Source organism: Ischnura elegans, chromosome 2 (assembly GCF_921293095.1).
Source record: "Ischnura elegans chromosome 2, ioIscEleg1.1, whole genome shotgun sequence".
Classification (NCBI taxonomy): Eukaryota; Metazoa; Arthropoda; class Insecta; order Odonata; family Coenagrionidae; genus Ischnura; species Ischnura elegans.
The window spans coordinates 79,237,027-79,261,013 of record NC_060247.1 but is presented as its reverse complement, the minus strand read 5'-3'; positions in this window follow the sequence as shown (position 1 = coordinate 79,261,013).

Genomic DNA, 23,987 nt, shown 5'->3' with positions numbered 1-23,987 from the left:
TACCGCGGAAACCCTATATGTCCTAAAACGATCATCTCATGCCTCTGATGTATACATATAGCTAGCCGTACTCAGATGTTTATTGATCTTTGAGTGAAATACCGTTGGTATTATTTTCAATTCGGAAGCGACCAATTCCTGATAATCTACATATATACATATATGCCATCAGGAATTGGTCGCTCGGCTGAGCTCCAAATTGAAAATAATACCAACGGTATTTCACTCAAATATCAATAAACATCTGAGTACGGCTAGCTATATACATTAGAGGCAGGAGATGAGCGACCAATTCCTGATTTCCTGGTTTTCCACTGGTTATAAGTACACCTTCTTTCTTATTTAAATTTTTGATGCAAAGAACTTTACTTGTGAGTTGCATTTTTTGCTGATCTCCTACAAACAACGTGCAAGGAAATATCTGAAGTACTTGGGAAATTTTAAAAGCGATGTAATACTCTGCTCGGCGATGGCGGGTTTTGCCCGGCAGTCCAATGTATAAAGGCCTGGTTACACGGTACATTAACACGTACAAATTTATGTACGTTTGCGTGAATGATTTTGGTGGACCGGAACGGAACATGTACGAATGCATGAACCAAATTAGAACAGGTCCTATTTTCTGTGCATGCACTCGCACAAGTTGTGCGGTTACACGGTGCATTTTGACATTCATTTTCGCGTTCATACATTTAGACATGAACCCGTACGTGTTAATTTATCGCGTAACCAGGCCTTAATAATACTGTTTGCATTATCCCCTTGTTTTGTCTCATTGGTACGATGCATTGCGCCGACTTCTGTTGTATTAGCGAAGCTTTAATACTAGAAATACCTAGACGAAATGATCTCAGAGTGCTTCTTTCCGATATTCCATATCCTACCTATTTCATTTCAAGTTTTCTAAATTTTTATGTTGTTAGTCTACCAATCATTTCTTAATGTTCCAAAAAATGCCACAGTGATTGATTTTCAATATTCGAATGCAATCTCAATCCTCGCATAGTTTCAATCGGGTGGGCAGGAGAATGCGGGCATCCATATTTATTTAAGCACATCCCGGGTTCTGATCCACCATGGCTTAAGTCGCATTAATGTGCGCTTCCATGTTCTAGGTGAGGTTTCTGAACTGTTCTTCTCGAGGAAATCGCGAAAAATGGGGGATGCCTTGTGGGTAATACTGCTACCCTTCCTGAGATTCCCTGTTGGGATGATCGTAAATGCAAGCTTGATTGTGACCGCCCAAATTGCTCCTCTTTTTCACCAAAACATTGAGAGCGAATATTTAATATAAATTCACTTCAATTAATGATAATGGAATCTGCCGTGGCTGTAGTAGCATCAATTTGCATTACAATGCAATCGGTGAGGTCCCTGAACTGTTCTTCCCGAGGTAATCGCGGAAACGGGGGTTAACGTTTCTCCTCCCTCGCTATAGTCTGCGCCTCCTCGCGAACATCCCCACCGTACCCCGAACGCTCTCTTACTCCTAAAGCAGCTGACTAATTTTTTTCTTGCGCTCAACCCTCTCTCTCTCTCTTCGAGGCTTTTTCGTTCGTCTCTCCCCCTCCCCCACCATCTCTAACCTCCCCTTCCTCCTCTTTCCCAGGCTTCATTTCCGTTCACCTCGCGCAACAGTGTGTGCTGAGTGGCAGATGGTGAGAATCGCCAATCCAAGTCGATAGCTTCCTATTGTCCCCCGGAATTGCCTCTGGTGGAGGGGAGGAGAAAGAGAAGGGAGTTTGGAGAAGGGTAGGGGGGCAGTTAAGGATTTGAAGAGCTTGGAATGAGTGAGGTGGGAGGGCTTGGAGGTTGGGGAAGAGAGTGGTCGAATGCGGGGGGTGGGCTGGTCAACTGGCCGCTTCCCCGTGAATTTTCCTGCCGACGCTAGAGAGGGAGGGAGGGGCGGGAATTGTTCCCCTCAAACGCAGAATGTCGCCCGGAGGACAAGGTGCATTATTTGGGGTGTCCCCTACCCTCCTCCCCCCGCTGACCAATGTCCGCCGTACAAGAGTGTGCGGGTGACAATCCCACTTCAATCTTGTCGCAAACACCTCTCTCTCCTTTTCTCTCTTTCTTTCTCTCCCCCACCCCCCCCCCCTCTCTCTCTCTATCCCTTTCTGTCTCTTCCACTCACTTTCCAGCCTCGACCCATCCATCGTTTCCTCTCTTGCGTACAATATCCGGAGTTGGTATCGTAAAATTCTTTGCAGTGTGTTGGAAACATATAAGCTTCGCATCCTGATGCTCGACAACCCCTTCGCTGTCGTCGTATCAAATATACGAGACAGAATGTTCATCGTTCATTAAGTGGCGTTGTTTTTGCAAATAGAAAGTGTATGAAAATCCTGAATTTCGTGACAAATGTGGGAGGTTGAACCCTGTTATTGTTATTAAGTATGCCGTTATTTTTTTGCTTCTCCGGATTTTCAATTACGCCCGAATTAGGTTGCAATAGGTAAAGTTTGTTGATTGTTAGCGCCAGTTCTATCCTTATTTCGAAGATGGATCCGTCGTGAAGGTTTTTATGTGTCAAGGAGATACGACGCGTCGCGACGTAAGTAACCTCTCTGCTGGGATGAATGAAAATTAATGAGAAAATTTACGTTCTAATGTTCAGTTCACCAAATTCGGTTGTTGTAAGCCATTTGGATCTTCTATATCCACTAATTTTTCCGGGATATCATGCCTAAAAACTAATGTCACTCGCCATTCACTGAGTCTAATTCAAAACGCAATACGACCAAGAGTTCACATGGACTCGTGCGTCTCGATTCTTTGCTTTGAAATATGCTCTTAGTGAGTGTTTTAAAGTTGATCTATCTGTTACTTAATAAATTTTGCTGTTTCTCATATTGCCTTTGATGGATAATTATTTTATTATTGGCTTTGACTTATGGTTTCAATAAATCTTATTCTCAAAATATGAACAACGAGCAACTTGTAAATTTATGAAGAGAGTAGCTGTAATCATTTTCTTGAAAATTATAGCTCTTTCATTTGTGAAACACCCGCCTCCTAATTGTTCTCTGGAATCACTCGCCTGGATTATTGCTCTCCTAAAAACGGCAAGAGAACGCTTTCAGAAAACACCCCGTTACGGAGGGAAGCTGTACATTTGAAGAGGAACTCAAGTTTCAAGAGGAATGAAAACATTTCCCGCCCTAGAAGGCTTATGGAAACCATGTTAATATAACATTCATATACATATATTATTGCCTTCACTTGCATCGCGTAAGCTTTTTTCATTTGTGCTCATTTTAATTAGCTCTTTTGCTGTAGGCTATAAGGACAGGGTGTCCAGCGACCGGGAAAATCGGGAATTATGCGTAAATCTTAAGTCCCTTGAATTATGGATTAATTCGTCATTAATTTTTTCTCCAACCTGGAATTTCAAAATATTGCAATTCGAATTATTTTCAGTTCAACATCTATTTTCTGGCCTAAAGTATGTTTGTCGTCATTTTAAGTGTCTTAATCTTAGTAGAATTTTTACTGCCGCATTGAATCTTGGAATGTCAGACAAGACAACAGAATAGAATGCCAGGTGACGTCAACACCTACTAGTGAGGTCGAAGCTGCGTCTTGGCTTGCACAAATAAATTTTTTTAATACAATGTGTGCTAGCTAACCTATTCCTTGTCCTTTTAAATACATAAATATGATATAATTTAAAAGTATTGAAGTAATTTTGGGCGTTTTAAAATTATTATCTATTCTTATCTTATCTATTTTGTAAAATATCCCCGAAAAAACGGAAATTCTGCATTTATTTTTTTTCTTATTAGATTGGCTGGACACAGTAAAAAATCATTATGAACCATTTCAGTTACTCAAGGATGCATTTTCCAGATAATAGATAACCAGGTCGCCACAGTCATCGTTTTCACGCCGATATTCTCGCCGGTATTCATCAACTTAAGTAGACGTTTCAACGTCTTTCAATCATGGGCGAAAGAATTCATCCACCCTTGAACAGTGTCATATCTTTTCTTCCACTGTAACGAAGAGAAATTGAGTTCATAACACGGATTTCAGCTATAGATGGCATCTTTATTGATCTTATGCTTTGAGTTTCTTGGATTTCAGTTTCCTAGTGACCCACCGGGAAAAATATAGCAACATACGTCCGTAGGTACATATTTTGGAAGACATATGCAACTGCTAAACGGTGGTAAATTAGAAAACCAGGGCCTGTGCGTCAGCTCAGCTATATTTGCCCATCCAAAGCAGCAAATGACAATCAAAGCAGCATTTCGGTCGATGACTCTTTCCATGAATTCTATAAAAATCAGATCGGTTTACTGCGATTCTGGTTTAAATTGGTATATATTCAAGATAACTTGTTGCTAGTTAATGGGTTCACATAGTATAAATATGCGATTGTTTGTTACCTAAGATATAAGAACAGGCTCCTTTGCAATACCTATCAACCTTACTTTTAGGATGGAATTAGTTGGAGATTGGAAAGAGAAGTGGTAAATTGGAATCTCTTCTTAAAAAAATAGACTGTTAAGGAACAGAAATGTGGTCTTTAGTCGTAGTAATTACATAGTATTTCGAAAATATTTTTCTTTGAGGATATCTGATGCGGTTTAGCTCCCCTTTTCTGTTTTTGATGATGACATATTTGTGTCACACGATTTGTCGTTTCAAAGATTCTCATCCTTTACCATGGCCTTCGAGGTATAAATAACGTTTTCTTCTCCTATTCTTGGCCTTAATCATTATCAGCTTACGTTCTAATCCATTCTCTGATTTAATTCTTCTTCCTCAGAGTATTTTTCCGTATTCACTAAGTTGACCGGACTATTTACGTTTGAAGAATGTATACGCCGCTAATGTATGATCTCTACCTTAAACTAGTTGATGTGGGTATTTATTTAATTAACCGTATACAATCCATTCATAAACATTAAGGTTTGGAAATGGCATTGTACACGAAGTGGCAGACTATGGGAGTTAGGTTAAAAAAAACTCAGTACTATTTTCGATAAAACCTAGACAATAAAAGCTAATAATGAATTCATTTCAAATAAAGGTTGGTTGCGATTTTATCTTATTTCGGTCTGGTTGCTTTTCGGCTTGATTATGTTACTGTGACACTAGCAATGAAAGGAGAAAAAACTTTGTAGCCTTTTTTTAAAATCCTTTGCACATCCGTTCAATTAGTTTAAGATACTTTAATGCTTTATTTTAAAGTAGAATCAACGTTCTATGCAATTACAGTCGTGATTACAAATTCCTATCAGTTTCCCAATATATTTTTCATTTGCGACTTTAACGAATTTTCAATACCCTTTGTGACATGTAATTCAGTTAATTGTCATTAATTTATAACTACTTGAGATCGAAGGAGTGCAGTTCTTTTTAAAAATGTTGTACAGTAAATGCCTTCTCATTTTTTAGCTGTCTTATTTAATATTTAATTTTATTTCTCGTATGTTCTGTGTCTGTGTGTCGTGAACACGTAGAAAGTTGGAATAGATCTTTTAAGAAATTACTTTCAAATATTACCTCTTGATGATTTTTCGACTAATATATATTGCGACCTTCCTTCGTATCGCAAAAAAATGTTAATATGCATCAAGTTCTCCTCGCAGTTCTATGCTAAATGATATCAGTATTTCTCAAACACTTTATATGAGCCTATTTTTTGTTGAAAACCTGGATACAATTTGCATTATCGAGAAGAGTTTTTTGATTTTTTTAGAATACAAATAGTATCTACGTTGGGGAGTTGAAATTTTCCCTTTTCATTATCAGATTAATGCCACATTCATATTCTACATATTTTCTGTAATCGTTCAATCAGGTTACACATAATCAATACAGATACTTCGATGATTTTGAATTTGTTGCGTAAATTGAACTGGAAAAAGTGCAATTATCGCTAGGATAATTTCGTTGGAGTATTGTTGAATAGACGAGTGACTTGTTTATTTAAAACACTTTTTTCTCATTAATCCACTCTTTATTGAAACATGCACCAAATCAGGTTTCAATAAGGTGTGGAGAATTACTAAGGAAGTGTTTTTTCCCATCATCATTATGGAAAATTTTCACAAGATAAATCCTGAATCAATTGTTTATTTTTCATCGCAATGCAAATTTTCTCTGAGTGTTATTGATGGTATTTTTTATGCGAATAATGATTCTTTTGCGTTTTCATCGAGCATGCGGTTTGCAATGAGCTATCTACGTTATTATTTCCTCTGCCTTGCTTAATAATGTGGTAGGAACGAGTCTATCTTGCATATTTGGTTTATCGCTTCGGTAAACTTGTGAGGCAAAATCCGATGAACCTCAAATTGGGAGTGCTTATGCTCTTTAATTGAGCGGGAATTTTCTTGTGAAAATTGTTGGATAGAGGCAATGGCTCCGTGGTTCAACGTTGTCTCAGGCGCTTGAAATCGGATTTCTGGCTCGTTCGATATAGAGTCTTTTGTCATGGAGACATTCTGATGCAAATTCCACCCGGAGTTGTTTACGAAACGATTGGCTTATAAGCCGCATAAATGAACTTTGGCGATGGAGTTTTGACGTTCATTTCGAGAAAATTGCGCGGTTCGTGTAGTGATGGAAAAATCGATTTCGATTAAAGTCTAAAATTGAGTTTTAATGGTCAAACATAGAGGAAATCGAGATCTAGGCGTTATCGATCCAAGCTCGATTTTTTAACTTCGATCTTGATAATTTCGTTTGATCTCAGTAGCGTCACTATCGGCCGATACTAACGTCATCCGTCCCGAGTGAAATATTTTTCCTAAGGCCGGTAAATTGGAAAGTCACTCCCTCGATCATCGAGAAAGCATTTCAATGAGTCAATCTTTCGTAAACATTTTAGTGGAGCCGAATGGTTCCTAGCGGTGACCCCAGAACTTGCGTGTATTTTAAAACTTTTTCTACTAAAAACTCAGTTATGTATTCTGAGTAGATTTTTTTGGATTCTTTTCTAAGACTAAAATTTGTACTTGCGTTTTTGAGAGTTTTTAGAATGAATATAAATTTTTGTACGAACTGATATTTTTAATAGTCAGTTTTTTTATTAATCGATCTCCTAATTCAAATTTCAATTTCTGTTGAAAGGTCGATCTTTTCATTTCGATTAAAAATCAACTGCTCGAAAAATCAATATAGATCTAAATTTTTCCATTACTAGATTCGTGTGACTGCGGTTTTCTAGAGGCTTTAGCGCACTGATTACAGATTTTGAGGATGGAACATAATTGGTAAAGAAATTATTTTACCTCAATACATAATGAAGACCATCTTTCGCTGTTTTGCAATAAAAACGCCTGCCAAAATCTATCAATAATTTAAATATTGACCGAGTAGCACATTCTAAAGAAAAATATTTTCCTCGCCACCACAAAAGAATAAACAAATATATGACCGAGACTAGCAATTGTATACATTTTAGTTCAAAGATCTTAATGTCTTTGTTTTCCTTAAGGGCCTTTAAAAGAAAGAAAATCCTTTATAATATTATTACTTAATTTTCAGAAAATACCAGAGGACGTATAGTGTGTCCTTATAAACTGAGTGTTAATAATACATAGATTGGCATCTAAAATCTTGGACCCTCGTCAGAAAAATGATGTGGTAATCCAAACTAAGGCTGAAACCGTGGCTGAACTAGTTCCAAATTCTCAAGCAATCCAAAATGACTCTGAAGTATTATATTCACCATTTATGTGTACATAATAATCTAGAAATTAAAAATATTCTTTATACATTGTTTTGGAAAAATATTAGCTCAGCGGAGTGCATTTTAAATTTAATTTTTCGTTGTCAATTCTTTTTTTTGTCTTTTCAATAAGCATGTGAATTATGAATACACTCCTTAGCATTGAAATGATGCATATTATAAGGTAAATGTGGAGTAATAGACAACGTAGCTTCTAAATAATACTGTATTTCATGATTGGTTTAAAAAAAGTAAATTCTAAATTAAATATTGAATAAAGCTTGGTTATGATTTTACGGAATAAAATGTGTTGTAGTAAATATATGTAGCGAAGCGAGGATGATGGTCGAAAGAAAATGAATAGGCTCGGTGGAGCCAGACTTGAATGCGTCACGAGGTATTCTAAAATTTCAATCGGCTTTTGTATCCCTAATATTACTGCGCATTTTTTCCTTTATCATGAGCGAATTACGTATGAATGCCAAGAATGAATTCCCGGAACGTGCACTTACAAGGTGGATTGCGCGTTCAGTTGTTTTTGAGATTTTCATTTTGTATTTCTTGGCATTAGCCAGAAGTCTTATTATTCCTATATGCGATTGAGGAAGGCTATATGCGTTCTAGTGATGCGGGATCATTAAAAATTTAATTACCGTAGGCCAAGAGTATTTTTGGGAAAATTGAGTATTATTCAGTTCGGCGAAGAGGACGCTATTTTAGTACTTCTTTAAAATTGAGCAAGGAAAAGCATGAGGGAGGATCGCTCAGGAGAGTATTTTTGGAGAGCTCTTTCCTTTAATTAAGCTGACTCTAGAGTAGCGGTACTCTTCACTCTATAAGGAAACAATCCTCTTTCTGCTCTCATTTTTATTTTCCTTCGTGCCACGTGGATCAAGTATGGCTGACGTATGCCATACTATACCATATATGTGACGTATGCCATATATCATGACGCATGGGAAAACTATAACACTCTTGCGTAATTATACGTATGATATCGCTGAAGGGAGTGAAGTGGGTTGAAATTTTGGAAGCCTACGACAAGGAAATGGCCCACCTTATCGTAATATGTGCATTTCACACACGCCTTTGAAATCTATCCTAACCTATCATAAGTTAGTTAACCACGTTATGTTGTATAACCAAGTTACATAATATTATTACGTAAAATACATAACCAAGTTATGGGTTGAACGCGTGAGCTAGATATAATTTATATATTTTAGCTCGTGCTTTTGTCTGGTTAAGTGAAAAGTGCTTACAATATATTCTCGAATCGTTCATAAATAGTCCGCATCATATCGTTACGATGGGCAGAAACGATTAAAAAAACGCGAATTAAAATGGCATGGTATTTGTAGGAGGCGAACGACAACTGAGGTCATTTGCGCCATGAGGGAAGGGTGTGATAGAAAGGGCGGAGAGAAACCCAGCGTCGACAATACTCTGTTCTTCACGAAAGACGCCTAGGGGACAAAGGCTTAACGTCCCAACCGACGGACGGTCTGTTGCGCTTGAAATGTCCTCCATACAGCATTCAAGCCGTGATCGGGCAGTCTCTAAAAATTCCCTGCCACCGCCGAGATTTTTACTCAAGCCCAAGGAGTGGGAAGCCAACTCTCTAGCCACCACACCAACCTTATCCCCCCACGACGAATTAAAATAATGTGTTTATCATTAGTGGAGGTAAACGTTGACTAGATTCTGAACTTCGCCAGGGCCACCGAAAAGTGTATGTCTGTCTCCCTGCCGGTGCAATTTCAATAAATCAGCAGAGAAAGCATAAAAAGCCTACTCCTGGCCTCCAAAGAAGACTCCCACCGTTCCAGAATGGTAAAGCAATCGGACTGGGCATTGCAACCGCTAATTCGGTTTCCATTACTATACATATATCGAGCAAATTTTTTCCCCAAGATTCATGTAAATACTCCCTTACTTCGTTACTGTCCTCACATCAGTTTGAAATCAGCGAGCAGCCGCATGCATGGTGTACATTGTACAGGTTTCCTCCATAGGAATAGAAAGCAAAAGCTTCGAAAATCGCGAAACGTTTTCAGGAAGAAATACTCCACTGAGCGATTCTCCCTCATGTTTTTTTCTTCCTCAATTACGAGGCAGTACTATAATGTCGTCCTCTTCGTCGACCTGAATTACTCAATTTTCCCAAAAATACTCTCGACCTAAACGAATTAGAATTTGAATGATCCCACATCACAAGAGCACCTTTTACCTTCCACGATCGCACTTAGAAATAACAAGACTTTTGGCTTATGCCATGCAATATGAAATAAAAATCCCAAAAACAACTGTACGCGCAATCTACCTTTTACGTGCACTGTACGGGACTTCATTACTGGGATTCATGCGTAGCTTGATTGTGATACAAGAAAAACTATGCAGTAATATTAAACATTCCTAAGCCGATTAGAATACCTCGTGACGCATTCAAGTCTTGTTTCACTGACACTGCTCAATGCTCATTTTCTTTCTAATATCACTCCCTCGCAGGGGTCGCACGTGCCATTTGGAAAATGATGCTTCGCAAGAAATTCTCGAGGAATGATGGCGCCAATATGTGGAGGGATTAGAAACATATTATTGTCAGTCAAAAATCAAAATTTTCCAATAATTAATAATAATTTGTAAAGAAGTTGGCAGTGTGCTGAGGGCTCCCAGCATGTGAAGATACCTAATGGCGGTCCCAAGTATAACTACGACTTGCAATGTTATATTTCTTGGCTGATAGACTACATTGGAGTCGGTTGCCATGGACACCTCAAAATCAACAAACATTGACTCACACCAATATGTTTCTCAGCCCTCCATGTGTGTCTAAGTAAAATTTCCCTCAGGACATGCATCCTAAGCTGATCAGCAATCAGCGGGAAAGCGTCACACGATGTGGCGAATGAGAGTTTTGCATCGAAATTAAACCCGCTGCCCTCCACCCCTCCCCCGTTGCCCTCGTTCTTGTGTTGTCGCCGTCTGCACATCCCCTTCACTTCGGGTGCCGAATGGCGAATTCCAAACCAAACCCCTCTACTTTTGCTCACTCACACTCATCCCCTCGTCTCGTACGTACATTTCCCTTCCTCCCCTAACCGCCCCGCCGGAACCAGACGCTTAATATTTCCTCCGCGAGGCCCTTAGCGCTGCGGGGACGACAGCGAGAAGGAGAGACGGACGTGAAAAGGGAGGTAGGGGGTGCGAGCGGTTTGAAATTGATTGTGTTCCCATGGACGAGTGCCGCTCGTCTAGCGACACTTTCCTCGCACCCACCTCTTCTCTAAGCAACCCTCCTCCCCTCCCTGACACCCCTGCTAATTCTCCCACCTCCTCTCTTTACGTGTTGCCCCACTTCTCACGATAACTTGCAGTGATGAGGCACTCGTTCCTCTCCTTGAACGAAAAATTAATATTAAAAACACCAGCCAAAATAGAATTGCGATCAAAAACTTTGAATTCCACAGTGGTTCAATTCATCAGTGACGTTGCTAGGGGGGTTTTCGGAGGTTATACAGTATTAAAAAAACAATATACAAATATAAAAACACAATTACTTTGCTTCATGAAGGAAAACAAAATATTGAAGAACATGACTTCATAAAACGTTTATTTAATAAATAAAGTTTTTTCGATTATGACAAGTGTTAAAATTGGTTAAAAACCGTATCCTTTTTTTAATTCCCTCCCCCTTTTCTTGAACCCCGCAGAACGAAATTCCTGGCTGCCGTACTGATCGTTATGGTCAATATACTAGATGGAGAAAAATTGTGTTACGAAATTTTAACCCCGGATAGCTGATGCGATCGAATGAGGGCATAAAGGGAGCCTTTGAAAGATACAACACACCGGGGCCGGACCCAGTAATTCAACTGATACGCCCGATCACGCGGTGAGGGGAAAGGATGGAAATGAAGGAAGGAAGGAGCGAGGCGCCGCCGCGATAGGAGCCCGTCGACGCCTCCAGGAGGAGGATAGGGAGGAAAGGCAGGGGATAGGGACAAACCCGCGTTGCCATGGCGACAACGAGGCCCACTACTAGCGAAACCATTACTTGATTTACCTACGAAATTGGTAGATTTTTCTATGAGGAGAAAAATCTTTTCGTTGGATAGCTGATGCCAGTAGGAACTAAAATTACTGATGAATTTTAGGTCTCAAACGCACCAGTTTTAAATCATGGAAACTGAGCCAAGCGCTCCGATTGACCGCGAGTTTGCACTGTTGACAGATGCATTGGATACATCGCAATCTTCGGCAGGTAAATCACTCCAAGTCATGAGTTGTCCAGAGCACCCGGCAACTGGGCAAACTCGCGTTATCGTAGCGCTTGGCTCAAAGTTTCTGTAGTTCAAAAACGGTGCGTGTTTGACTTAAACATCGTTAGCAATTTTTGACCCCACTGCTATCAGTTGTCAAGAGCTAAAATTTCGTTACACAATTTTTATCCATCCTGCATACTTCTACCACAGTGAAATGGAAATTTAATTATCATTATCCTATAATTTGTAGTTCCACGAAGTCTCATCCATCAATTACGTCAAGTCAGCAACCTCGAACTTAAGGCCATACTGTGCAATAAACTTACCGTCAAGGTCCGAGTCGTCATGATCAACATTTTTTCTACCACAGTGAAATGCACATTTTTACGCTATTATATTTTGAAATGAAGTTCCACAGGGTTGCGGCCACATCCATCAATTATATCAGACCAAAAATGTTTTTAGGCTAAAAGAAAACACGAGTGAAAATGTTTTAGCTAGCCTTGTGGTTTCCCAATATTTTTCTTTTGTAACTTTTCTTTTTCAATAATCCCAAGCGAGTTGAATCAAACTAGCAGAATTGCGACTTTTTCACGATTATCTATTAATGACAGTACAACTATTGTAACGATCCCGTCTCCTAAGATACTTGGCAACCTTAACTCTAATTTTTCGTTCTACCTTTACGCTATTTCTCCTGATCATTAAAAGTTTATAGTATATTCTACGTTAATTTCTCACGAATTCCATCGCCATTGACCAAGTTAGCCACAAAGACGTCACTTGGTTTGCCAAATTGCTCTTAAAATACAAATTGATGGGGAGAGTAGTGAAAACTGCTTCTAAAATGATAAAAACTTCCGTTTTATACAGTGGTATGGATTCAGTACACCCTTTCCCCCTGCAAATATTCTTTAATTATCCCTTATACATGTTTTTGCCTCATGATATCGCGTTTATAAGCTCAAATCAACGCTTGAATAAGTTTTATCTTGAAAAAGGTATAACTTCTCGTCTTCAGCAACCCTGACGGGCGATGCCACTTAGATCACAAAGGCTCTTTGTTCACGCAGAAGTCTTAGTAGAACGTAAAATATGAAAGTACCTCCAAAATAGTTCCTATAATTGACTTGTGGCCCTGGGAACTGCATCCCTACCCTGAATATGTGCTATTTACCCGCTCGTGGCTTAAATAGGGATGAGCTCTACCCGCGCCTATCCAAATCTACCATCAGGTTGAATGTCTTGAGTGAGCGAGTGATGTAAAAGGTATTTTCCGTGGCTTGTTAGTCTTAGTGGAGCATTCGTAATAGGGTAGTTTCCTTCATCAAAGAAAACGAAAGGCATTGATTGCGATTCGTTACCCACCATTACTGTATTCATAATATACAAATTATTTCGTTTTAGAAATACCGGTTTAGACGAATGGCTATGGTCCATTTTTATCCTCATTTGAAAAGGGCCAGATTGGCGCCCATGCGATGCCACTCCACGTGACGTCACAGGGACCTAGTTTTCTATACGAGAAGATAGGAGTTATACATCGTCTGAGGTTACCAATGCATGCATAAGGCGCAGAGCTCAGGGAAACATGTCTTAATAATCACTTATTAAAACTGGCTAAGGTCGGAAAGTTTTCTTCATTTGATAAGGTATCAATAATCCTTATTTAAGCCAAGCGCTACCAGCCAGCAGGGTACTCAGCTACCCGCTAGCAGGTCACCTCACAGGGCGGCAGCGGGAAACAGAAATACGCCACACGGAGAGATTTCCCGGCATTCATACTTACGCGTCGCGTTTTCGCGCGCTTGAAAATTTTCACTTTTCATTTAATCGCGAAAAATAGATATCGTCATGTAAAAATCTAAAAGCGTGAAATACGTACTCCTGGAGTAATAATCTTTCGATTTAGGCAATAAAAAATAATAGGAAACCACCCTATTGGTGATGTTGCCACAAAATGTGTTTAGGATGTTAATGATCTCATGTCCTGTGTGGTGCTCTTTCCCGCTTGCACACCAGCTGGATTGGCCTCGGACCAAAATTTAGAAAGGTAAGTATCTCCCGTTCCCTCTCCGACCTGATTGCTCTCAAACTCATGCCATGTTGATTAACCGACTTACGAAACTTAACGAAAAGTGCTTAGCTAACGAAAGCAATAGTATGCCTGCTCATTCCTCGCTTTCCTACCTCAGCCCAGAAAATTTTCATCAGTGAGCGTATTTGTTTTCAAATATTCCCGAGTTTTTAACTCTAAGGCAGAAGCGCAAAGTTCAAACGATTCCGCCCCGCCAAGTCGAAAGCCCGCGTGAAAAAGTCGCTCGATTCGGAACTGAAATTAAGCCTTTTTACTTTTCCTTTCCTTTAATTTAGCTCCTTTTGACTACCTAAAAAAATTTTTTCCTAATTAGATCAAAGGGTCATAAAAAAAACAGGGTGACTCGAGAAATTTTACCAAACTCGGTTTGACGTTGCATATTGTTTCTCAGTTTGTTTACTCAATTTACCGTCAGATCGCGTTCAAAATTCGCAGTGTGATCGACAGTGCGATTTTAAGGCATAACTGAGTTTGGTGAAGCATCTAATGGGATTGACTGCTCGAAGTATTATCGAGAGAAGGCACTTAGTAGAATGCCTGGATTTAAGCTACCCGCGATACAAGAATTTCGCAATACAGGGTGTTTCAAGATGAATCTACAATACTTGAGGAGGTGGTAGAGGGGACAATTTAGGGAGATACTGAGCTATGGTAGTGCATGCATTTTTTGGGTGCACTTTGCAATTACCATGAAAACGGTTATCCTTGGGTATCCAGCCTTATTGATATTTTATTATTATACTTTACATTTTTAAGGACCCGCCGAGGTCTTCAGAGTGGAGATTCAGTTCATTGAACTATGGTGAAAAGCAGGCCTTGAATGGACAGCTAAAAAAATCATTCAATACGTGTCTCTTAATATCCTTGAGTATCCAATTTGTATATAATTTCGTGCGGATAGGAAACCTAGCTACTGCCGGGGTAATTCTTTTGTTTGACTGAACGTATTTTGATAGTTCACTAATAGGCTTTCAGAATTTCATTGGGTTCCCCCGACCATAAAATAGGTTTTTGTGTAGCAAGAACGAAACACCTCTTATCATAAAGATATGGCATTTTCACCATACTCTAAATACTATATGGCACGAAGTTACACTTTTGTATTGAAATTAAAAGCAGATGCTCTTCTCACAATAATTTATAAATAATATAATAATTTCAATTCAATTAGTCGAACTTCCAATATTTCACGTTTGAATAAGTTGAACTTACACGGTTTTATTATATATTCTGAAATATAATAGGCTTTTAATCAGTGAATTTACTTAAATTGCAAATTTCCTTCTTAATAGAAATATTTGCGAGAGTCAATATGCCTAGTAGAGAAGTTAATATATTTTTCTAGTTGATTATGGAATTTCTACGTCGAAATAAGGTTGAATTTGTAATATCCAAGCATTAATCAGAGTTGCAAAGAACCCAAGGCATTCAAAGCACTCAAAGCATTTGATTGACAATGAGTTTTCCAATGAATTATGATTCCAATTTATCTTCCGTTCCTCTTCACAGTCTTTCCACTATGAAATTTTTTTTAAACTCTACCTACCCCCTAATATTGCGTCTTATCTTTCCTTTCAATTCCATTGTACCTTTCCTTCATGCCGCCCAAAATTCTTTTGAAAAGACTCAGTCTGATTATATTTTTCTCTCAGTTTTTACGTTGAAAAGTCAGTGACTTTTGGATATCATATAATTTCAAAATTTCAATAATCTTCTTAAATTTCGTTATAATATTTAAATTTGGGAAGAAATATATTTTTCCTTCGTGAGGTGACATACTTGATCATAACTCTTACTTATAGTAAAAATGTAGGAATTCTCTCCGCTGCGTTAAAAGTTTAGATCGTGGGGTAGATGATAAGTTATCAATGTGTTAAATTCTGAGCTTCAAAAGAAGGAAATCCGTATATTCTTTTCCTTCCCCGTTAACGAATAAACTTGAATTCATCTTCCCATTGGCCTTTTAAATGTGTTCCTGCTTGTGAATTTCATGTGATTATGATATTTCCCTCGTTGCTTCTGATGTACACGTCCCATATTTTATCGTAAACGTGTCATTTTACGGTAGTTCATTTCTTTTGTATAGCAATGATCATTATATTTTCAAAATTGCAAGAAATATTTACCTCATATCTTCCATCTACTCTCCGTCAACGAACGCATGTCCTTTTTGCGCACATAACGGATGAGTTCATGTCTGTTCTTTTCGTACGTGACGCTCCTTTCATTACTGATCTGATTCCTCACTTGTATTTATATTTGTATTGTCTTATTGAAAAATAGACTGCCTTTAAAATCATTTTTTAGTTAGTACGTATTGTAGTATAATTCTTTTATCTTTGAATTAATGTAGAATTAAGGAAACTAAGGTATTAAGGAAAAGTCATATTTCCTTCTGGAATTTTATTTAAATATTTTTCAAGTTTGATGATTTTCAACCACAATGCCCATAGATAAGTATGTTCTTCTATATTATAAAAACTACGTTAATGTGAATAATTTCTAAGCGTATTCCTCCTAACACATTTGAAGCAAAAAATTAATATGAATGTAGTGCAGCCGTATATGCTACAGAGAACTTGGAGTTCGCTCGAAATAAAGTTTACAGGCGTAAACACTTCCCTGCTTACCTAGCGATGCTCTAGGATACGAGATGCATGACCTCAAAGTGGATTTTGATTTTCAATGTATGCATTGCAGATATTTAGGAAAAGTCACATTTTTTAACGTAGTCGACAACACGTAGCCCTTATTTTTTAAACCAATTTCTACTCTTGGTGGTTGTTAGTTTGATACCTGTGGAAAGGAATATTCACTTTGAAAAAACACATGGTTATACTCTTAGTATTTAGCGTATGCACCCAACATGACCGCAGTCTAGACACCTCGTGGACCCTCGATACAAAAAGATATCGTGCTGTCCACTTAATTCTAATTTCGATACGTGTTTCGATTGGCTTGCAATCCTCACAATGTACCGGTGATGATTCCGAGCCCATTGAAACACTTGTGGTAGAGTTTATGAAATTAAAGTTAAGCAGGCATTACGATATCATTATGTATCATGTTAAATGCTGTTCCACGATAACTCTTCGGAAATAGTAAAAAGGAAAGTTGACTTTATATGAAAGTTGACCTGACTACGCTACTGTCCAATCAACAAATTTTGTGAAGGTCACTTTAGTGATCAATAACTTTATAAATTGCGGAAGGGTTGTCGATACATCGATAACTTAGTCCTCTACCATTTTAAATGAGTAAGAGTGAGAAACTGCATACCGTGAATTTATGAGCTGCCTGAATATCCGTGAAAAACGCATGCACACGATCCTCAGGCAGCGCTCCAGGCCCGATTTTTAAAAACTATTTCAATGGGCTTATTTGTAATTTCTACTCCTCGTGTACCACGCGTGAATTCACGGTCGGGAATCAAATATGCCATTCCGTAGAGCTCATTTAAAATTATATTATTTATTTATTTCTTTGGTAATAATTTATGTTCACCCAACATGAAAACAAAATAATAGGGTAAACTATTTTCAAAATTAATCATAAATACAGTCATAATACAAAAAGATATCTATACAGTAATAGGAAAATAAATTACCAAAACAGTCGAGGCCAGCTGAATGCCGCATAAAATAAAATTCTGTGCAAATTTATATGCCGCTGTCATCAACGATAGAAAGACTATCGTCGATAGTACTAACGACGACGATATTAGTATCAATCTTGATTATCAGTAAGATAACTTATTCCTCTAGTATTTTACATGAATCTAGGAGTAACTAAGGAGTAAGAAACTTCAACTCCTGAACTTGTGACCTGGATGAAAATCCGCGAAAAACTCATGCACGCGATCCTCGGGCAACGGTCCGGGCCCGATTTTTAAAAACTATTTACATTGGTTTATTTTTAATTTCCACGGTCCGTACATCACGCGTGTACTCCCGGTCCTAGGATCAAAGATTCCTCGAGAGCTCATTTAAAAGTAGATTATTAGTATGAATCCTCGCGTCCTCCCCAGGAAAACGGTCTCGGTCGGCCGGGCACGAAGCGGCGGTTTTTCAACGCGTGAACCATCCACGGTGCCGTGAAAGAAGGGACGGGAGCTGGATTTGAATTTCAAGAGTTCATGATCCGGCGCGGGAGGGTGTATGAAGGAGAGGAGGAGTCCAACCGAACTTAATGGGCGGATTTCATCCATTTCATTTCCTTCTCTCCCAAAAGGAAATGTTATCGCTCAAACGCGCGGAATCGCTTTACCCCCACCACCTCTCAAGAATCCCATTCTCTTTAACCTTTCATTCTACCTCCACGCTCTCGTTCGACGTTATTTATGCAAGGGCCTTCCCCACGAAATTACTCGGCGGGACCACTTCTGAGGTCATCCCCTCACCTACCTTTCCCTCCCCAAGCAGCCGCGCCGGTGGGCGGAGAAGACACCGGTAGGAGTAATCTCTCTCCCCTTATACGCGTTTCCTCCCGCTATTAGCCGCGCGGGAAAAGAAGAATAAAAAAAGAAAAAAATTAACCGAAGATTCAAATTTCAGATCGTCCTCCCGAAAATCCCCTGATTTAAATTCAGATCACAGCGTCGTTGCGGGTGGGGGAAGGTTAGGAATTTTCGCTAATGGGGCTCAAATGAAGATGATCCACGGTATCCGGGGGTGGATATTATTCGCTCCCTCGAAAGTGGTGTGCGAATCGTTCCGGATGTGGTGTGAAGCGATCAACATAAATTCATTGTTTGTGAGGGTTTCACAATGAAGCTCAAAGGAATGATTTCTGTTAAGATCCTAATGGATAGGTATTCGGTTATCCTGTGCAAGTCCCCCGTTTGCTCGCCTCAGTCGAATTATTGCGGGAATTAAGGGCACGGTGCAGTATATTTCGAACCTAGTTGAAGATTGCTTATTTCATTAAGAGGAAGGAGGCATACCGTCTGCTCGACTGGTAGTTTTTTTTCATAGATTACTCACTAAAAAGTGTGCTATAATCTTGAAATTTTTCGCGTACATAGGTACACTGTTTTCGATGCTTGCTCGTATCGCAAATTTGATAATGTTACGCTTTCATTATTTTATCAGATGTCATTTTTTATTATTCCATATGCAGGAGAATTTTGAACTGGGTCTATTGTACTTACCCTGAAAATTTTAAGATGATAGCTTAAGTTTAACACTAGAAATCCATCGCCAAAGAACTTCGGTCGGTTGAGAGGGAGGTATGCTTCGTCTTAAGTCGCATTTATTCATGTGGAATTACTTGCTCCAATGTGGACAATTTATTCAGCCCGAAGCTTGTGAGAGAGTAGCTATTTACAGTTAGATACTCTTACTGAGCGGCAACTTCTCTTCTTTTTATCGCTATTCTTCTCGTCTCAGTAAGTAATCTAATTTTCATGCTATTCCGTATTCAGAGACGATGTTCATGGATTCACCGGAGAAATTGAAATTACTGAACCAATTTGGATATAGCAATTGTGAGGTGATGAAATTTGTGCTATTGGCGAAGAGAACAAATTCTTATAGACCAGGAATCCAGCTGTTGACCTTTGAATTCTCGTCGTTGCGCTGACCCTATGCTATCCATATTTCTCAGTTCACGTTGAATCTATATATTTTTTAAATACGATTGTATGTGGTCCTGGATATTGTATGATTACCTGCACATCATCCTGTATACGCTAGTGTCCTGTCGAGGTGTATAGACTGCGGTCATGTTAGTTGCATACGCTAAATACTAAGAGTCTAAACATGTGTTTTTTCAAAGTGAATATTCCTTTCCAAATTTTCTTCATCAAAATAATTATATGATTTATACCGTCAAACGTGTACGGACTTTTAGTAATGAATGAGACTTTGATTTTTTTGAGTGTACTAATTTTAAAGTGATGCTCTCTTCCAATTCCATTTTCTAGTTAATATAATTCCACTTTAGGAAATAAAGCTAATCGTTTACCATTATTTACTCTCTTCTTCATAAAACTGAATTATTTCTCGCATTTGTGCTTTTCTACTCGCCTTTTGTCTACCGTATTCCAGCCATTTTCCATGTTTTGGAATTCTTTTACCCTCTTTCATTGTGCTCATGGACTTGTATTTTTTCAAATTGCTTGAGATTTTGACCCCCTTCTGAAAAGGTCAAAATCTTGGGAGTAATTCAGATTAATGGAGAAGAGAGAAACAAATGATGAACGATTAGTTTATTTCCTATAATGGAATTATATTTACTAGAAAATTAAATAGGAAAACATTCTCCCTCGTATTTCTTTCGCCGTACCTCTTTCTCTTTTATCAGAAGGCTTGCGGTTGACTTTGTAAATCGGATGAAAAGGAATGGAGAAAAGCCCAAGATATCAATTGGTATTCAATAGCTGACACCACCACAGAGACGTGAGAGGTCGTGGCCAGAAAAGTCAGATGGAAAATATAAGATGTGCGGGGAGGGATATATCTTATTGATATTTGCATTCTTCTTTGGGTGCCTTTCACGGTTTTACTATTGTGTCTGTTGGCTTTGCGGCTTCTATTAGCAGGGTATTACTTGGATTAGCATGTCCAAGTCTTTCCTCTTGTATCTGTGGAAGGCAGCGGTGTTGGGATTTAAATTTGAAAGGTCAAGCGAGGTGGGAAGATTTTCCGTCCAACTATTCCTAACGAACGGTTCGTTGAACTTATGTTTTATATTTGAATATATTTTTAGAGGGTTTAACCATTTTATTCATATCCGAACTCCTTGAAGCATTCAGTATTATCTAGTAAAGGAGAACCTGAGATGCGTCTGTGCTACTAATGGCGAATTTCTCAATTTATTTCTCAACCCTCAATTGATCTGTTATAGATCTTTTCAATCCATATGTCTTATGTATTTTCATTTGACCGAACATTTACAATGATAAGCATTTTTCAGTGCATTTCAACTTTAAGGATTTGTATGTAGCTACTTGGCGTTCATTTAAATTGCTTCAATTCTTCTCTTTGCTGACCTCATGTATTAACAACGTGAAGAATATAGAGTGTACAACCACCGATGGCCTCTTTTATGTCGTAATGATTTTCAATTATATTCAGTATCTTCTTTTTCGTGAACGTAGGAATGCCTTTGTTCTCGTTCCTTTGTCCTGTGCTAGAGTAACTAATTAACTGCTTTAAAATGAAGTCTCTCCTTTCCAATTGAACAAAGCATTTCATCTGATTCCCGTTTTCATTTAATGCTGCTATCATTTTTCCTTTAATGAGGTCATTGACGTGGATTTTATGTTGCTCGAACTAATGATTTTGAAAACTTTTTTTAAAATTTCGTCGCATAATATATATTGTAAGTTATTTTACGGGAGTATCGAAGCTCAACACCTCTAAACAGCGGATTATTCGTACAGATTTTCAGCTCTCATAATGCGCGGCATAATTCTGCCATTATTGTTGAACTGCGGATATTAAGGTCCGCTTTCACTAATTGCTATCAACGCTTGATCTCCTGTTTGTTAATCTGCTCTTTCAACGTTGTTGCGAAGTGATGGCTGAATGCTAATACTTTACTACCTTTTGTCAGAATTTAATCTTATAATATGCATTTTTGCCCCTTACAGTTCTCGGCTAATGTTTTACTATTTTTACCGAGTTTTGTAGATAACTAACACATTATTGGCTATTGAATAGTTAAAGGTAAGACGCGGTGAAAATGCGATATATCCATGATTAGATATAAACTAAAAATGTTAATTTCCACTCTTTAATATAATAATCCACTTCCAACCATGGTTTCGACATTCTATATCATTCTCAAGGGACTTCAAAATGACATGGAATGTCGAAACCATGGTTGGTAGTGGAATATTATTTTAAAGTTTGGAAATTATCATTTATATTTTACCATGGATTAGGTATTAATTGGTGGGTTATAAACTAGACTACAATATTGGGTCATTAAATCGGAGCAGTCAAATTTTTTTTTAATTTTTAATTTTGATTGGTATAAGTTTTTTTGTAGTTTATTATTCTACTCATTGATCCCATATTATACATTTTACCGAGCGTGTGGTGATCGTTTAAACGTTAATAAAATCAGGCCATCACCGCTCTGTCACCACTCTTGTACAACTCTCAAATGCTCCCCGCTTCCCGAAGCACTTTGTATCACTCGCTTTTTCGTCACCGGCTTGCTCTTTCGCGAAGGCCCCCACGCTGTCTCCTTTTTTTTTATTTCACCCTTCAGCCTATTAGTTCGGCTCCGATGGCCAGTCTCTTCCGTCCATTCTTCTCGACCAATCCTTTCCCCAACAACCTACCCCTATCCCACCCGAAGCTGGGCACCCCGTGGGATCATCGCGACCTTCTCTACTCTACCACCACTACCAACCACCCCCTGACCCTATTTTTTTTAACTCTACCCCTTGCGAGCCGATCCCTGTCCTGCATCCAATCAGTCCTCACTCTGCGAAGTGAGCAGCGCGCTGCGTTCCATTCTGCCTCCCACCCCTCCTTTCCGTTCCCCCATCATTCCCCTGTCGTCTCCCCCCCCCTACCCCCACCCCCGCTGCAGAGAAAGAGAAACGCCATTTCATTACTTTTTTCCTGAATTGATAAAAAAAAGGAGGACATCGACAATAGTTGGGAGGGAGAGAGGTAGCTTTTCGCCCGTGCAAAACCAAAACGTCGCGTCGTAGTCCTCCGTCGTACAACTCCCCCTCTTTCTCCCCCCCTGGCCTCGAACAGTTGGGGAAAGAGTGTGCCCTTTCCACTCCGACGTTCCTCCCTTTTTTTAGCCCTCTCCTTGCGGCATCTTGCACGGGATCAATAAACTTGACTATTATATACCCTTCAACGAAAAATACAAAAAAATAAAAATTCCATGTTACCATTTTTGCTCTCGTCTCTCGGCCAGGCAAGAGATATATATCGGTCCCAGGAAGACGTCGCTCGGAACGTCGCTCGGAACGTATTAAGAGTTCTAGGCACCGATGAAGTTTTCGTTCGGCGTAGACGGCTGACCTTTTCTCGTACCGGCAATCTCAATTATAAATTGGCAAATATTTATAGAAATTAAATCAAATGCTTCCACCAAATTCGTGATTTCCTGCTCGATAACGATTTATTGAAGACCTAGTTTTCGATCTGAATTATCATTTATGGGTATATAATTGTGTATGGGGGGTAAATAAGGTCATTCTATCGTCAGATGCCTCTTCAGATGTTCCACGTGTGTGTCATGTGAATTGTAATTGTAGTTTCAACAAGATGGGGAGAAAAAAATTGAGCCAACGTTGTACATGCAAATTTCTTTGAAGGGAACTATCGTCGTAAATGGTATACCTATATATATATCTAACAACCAAACCTAAACGCCATTATGATGATAAAAAATAGTCTCACGTCTATGCTTGTCGCAATTAAAATAAACGAAAAAGTTGACGCCGTATGATCACAATGAAGACAACAAAATATACAACCTCCACGGAGCCCCGAACTCTGGTCTCCTGGATGGTAGCCGAAAAAGCTAATCACTACCCCACCTTACCTGTCTGCTGAGGTATGCGATATTTTGGAATTATATACGACTTGTGAAAAGTACAATAGGAACGAAACCCTTGGGTCGGGTTCGCAGGATACACTCCTGGGGCAGGGACTATAAGCGATCAGCTTTTCTCCTCTGCCGCCAGAAGGGGAAGGACGGGAAGGAACAAGGAAAGGAGGCGCCGCCGCGATGAGAGCCCGACGACGCCTCCAGGGAAAGGACGGGGAAGGAAGGAAGGGACGAGGAATCCTGCACCGTCACAAAGGCGGGCAGGTCCTACTACTAACGAAACGCAATTAATATGCTACCAATTTTAGTAGATTTTCCTATGAGGAAGAAAAATCTATCGATCAAATCGGTAGATTGTGAAAAGTACAGCATGAAAATTAATTAATTACAGCCAAACTAAGGCCCA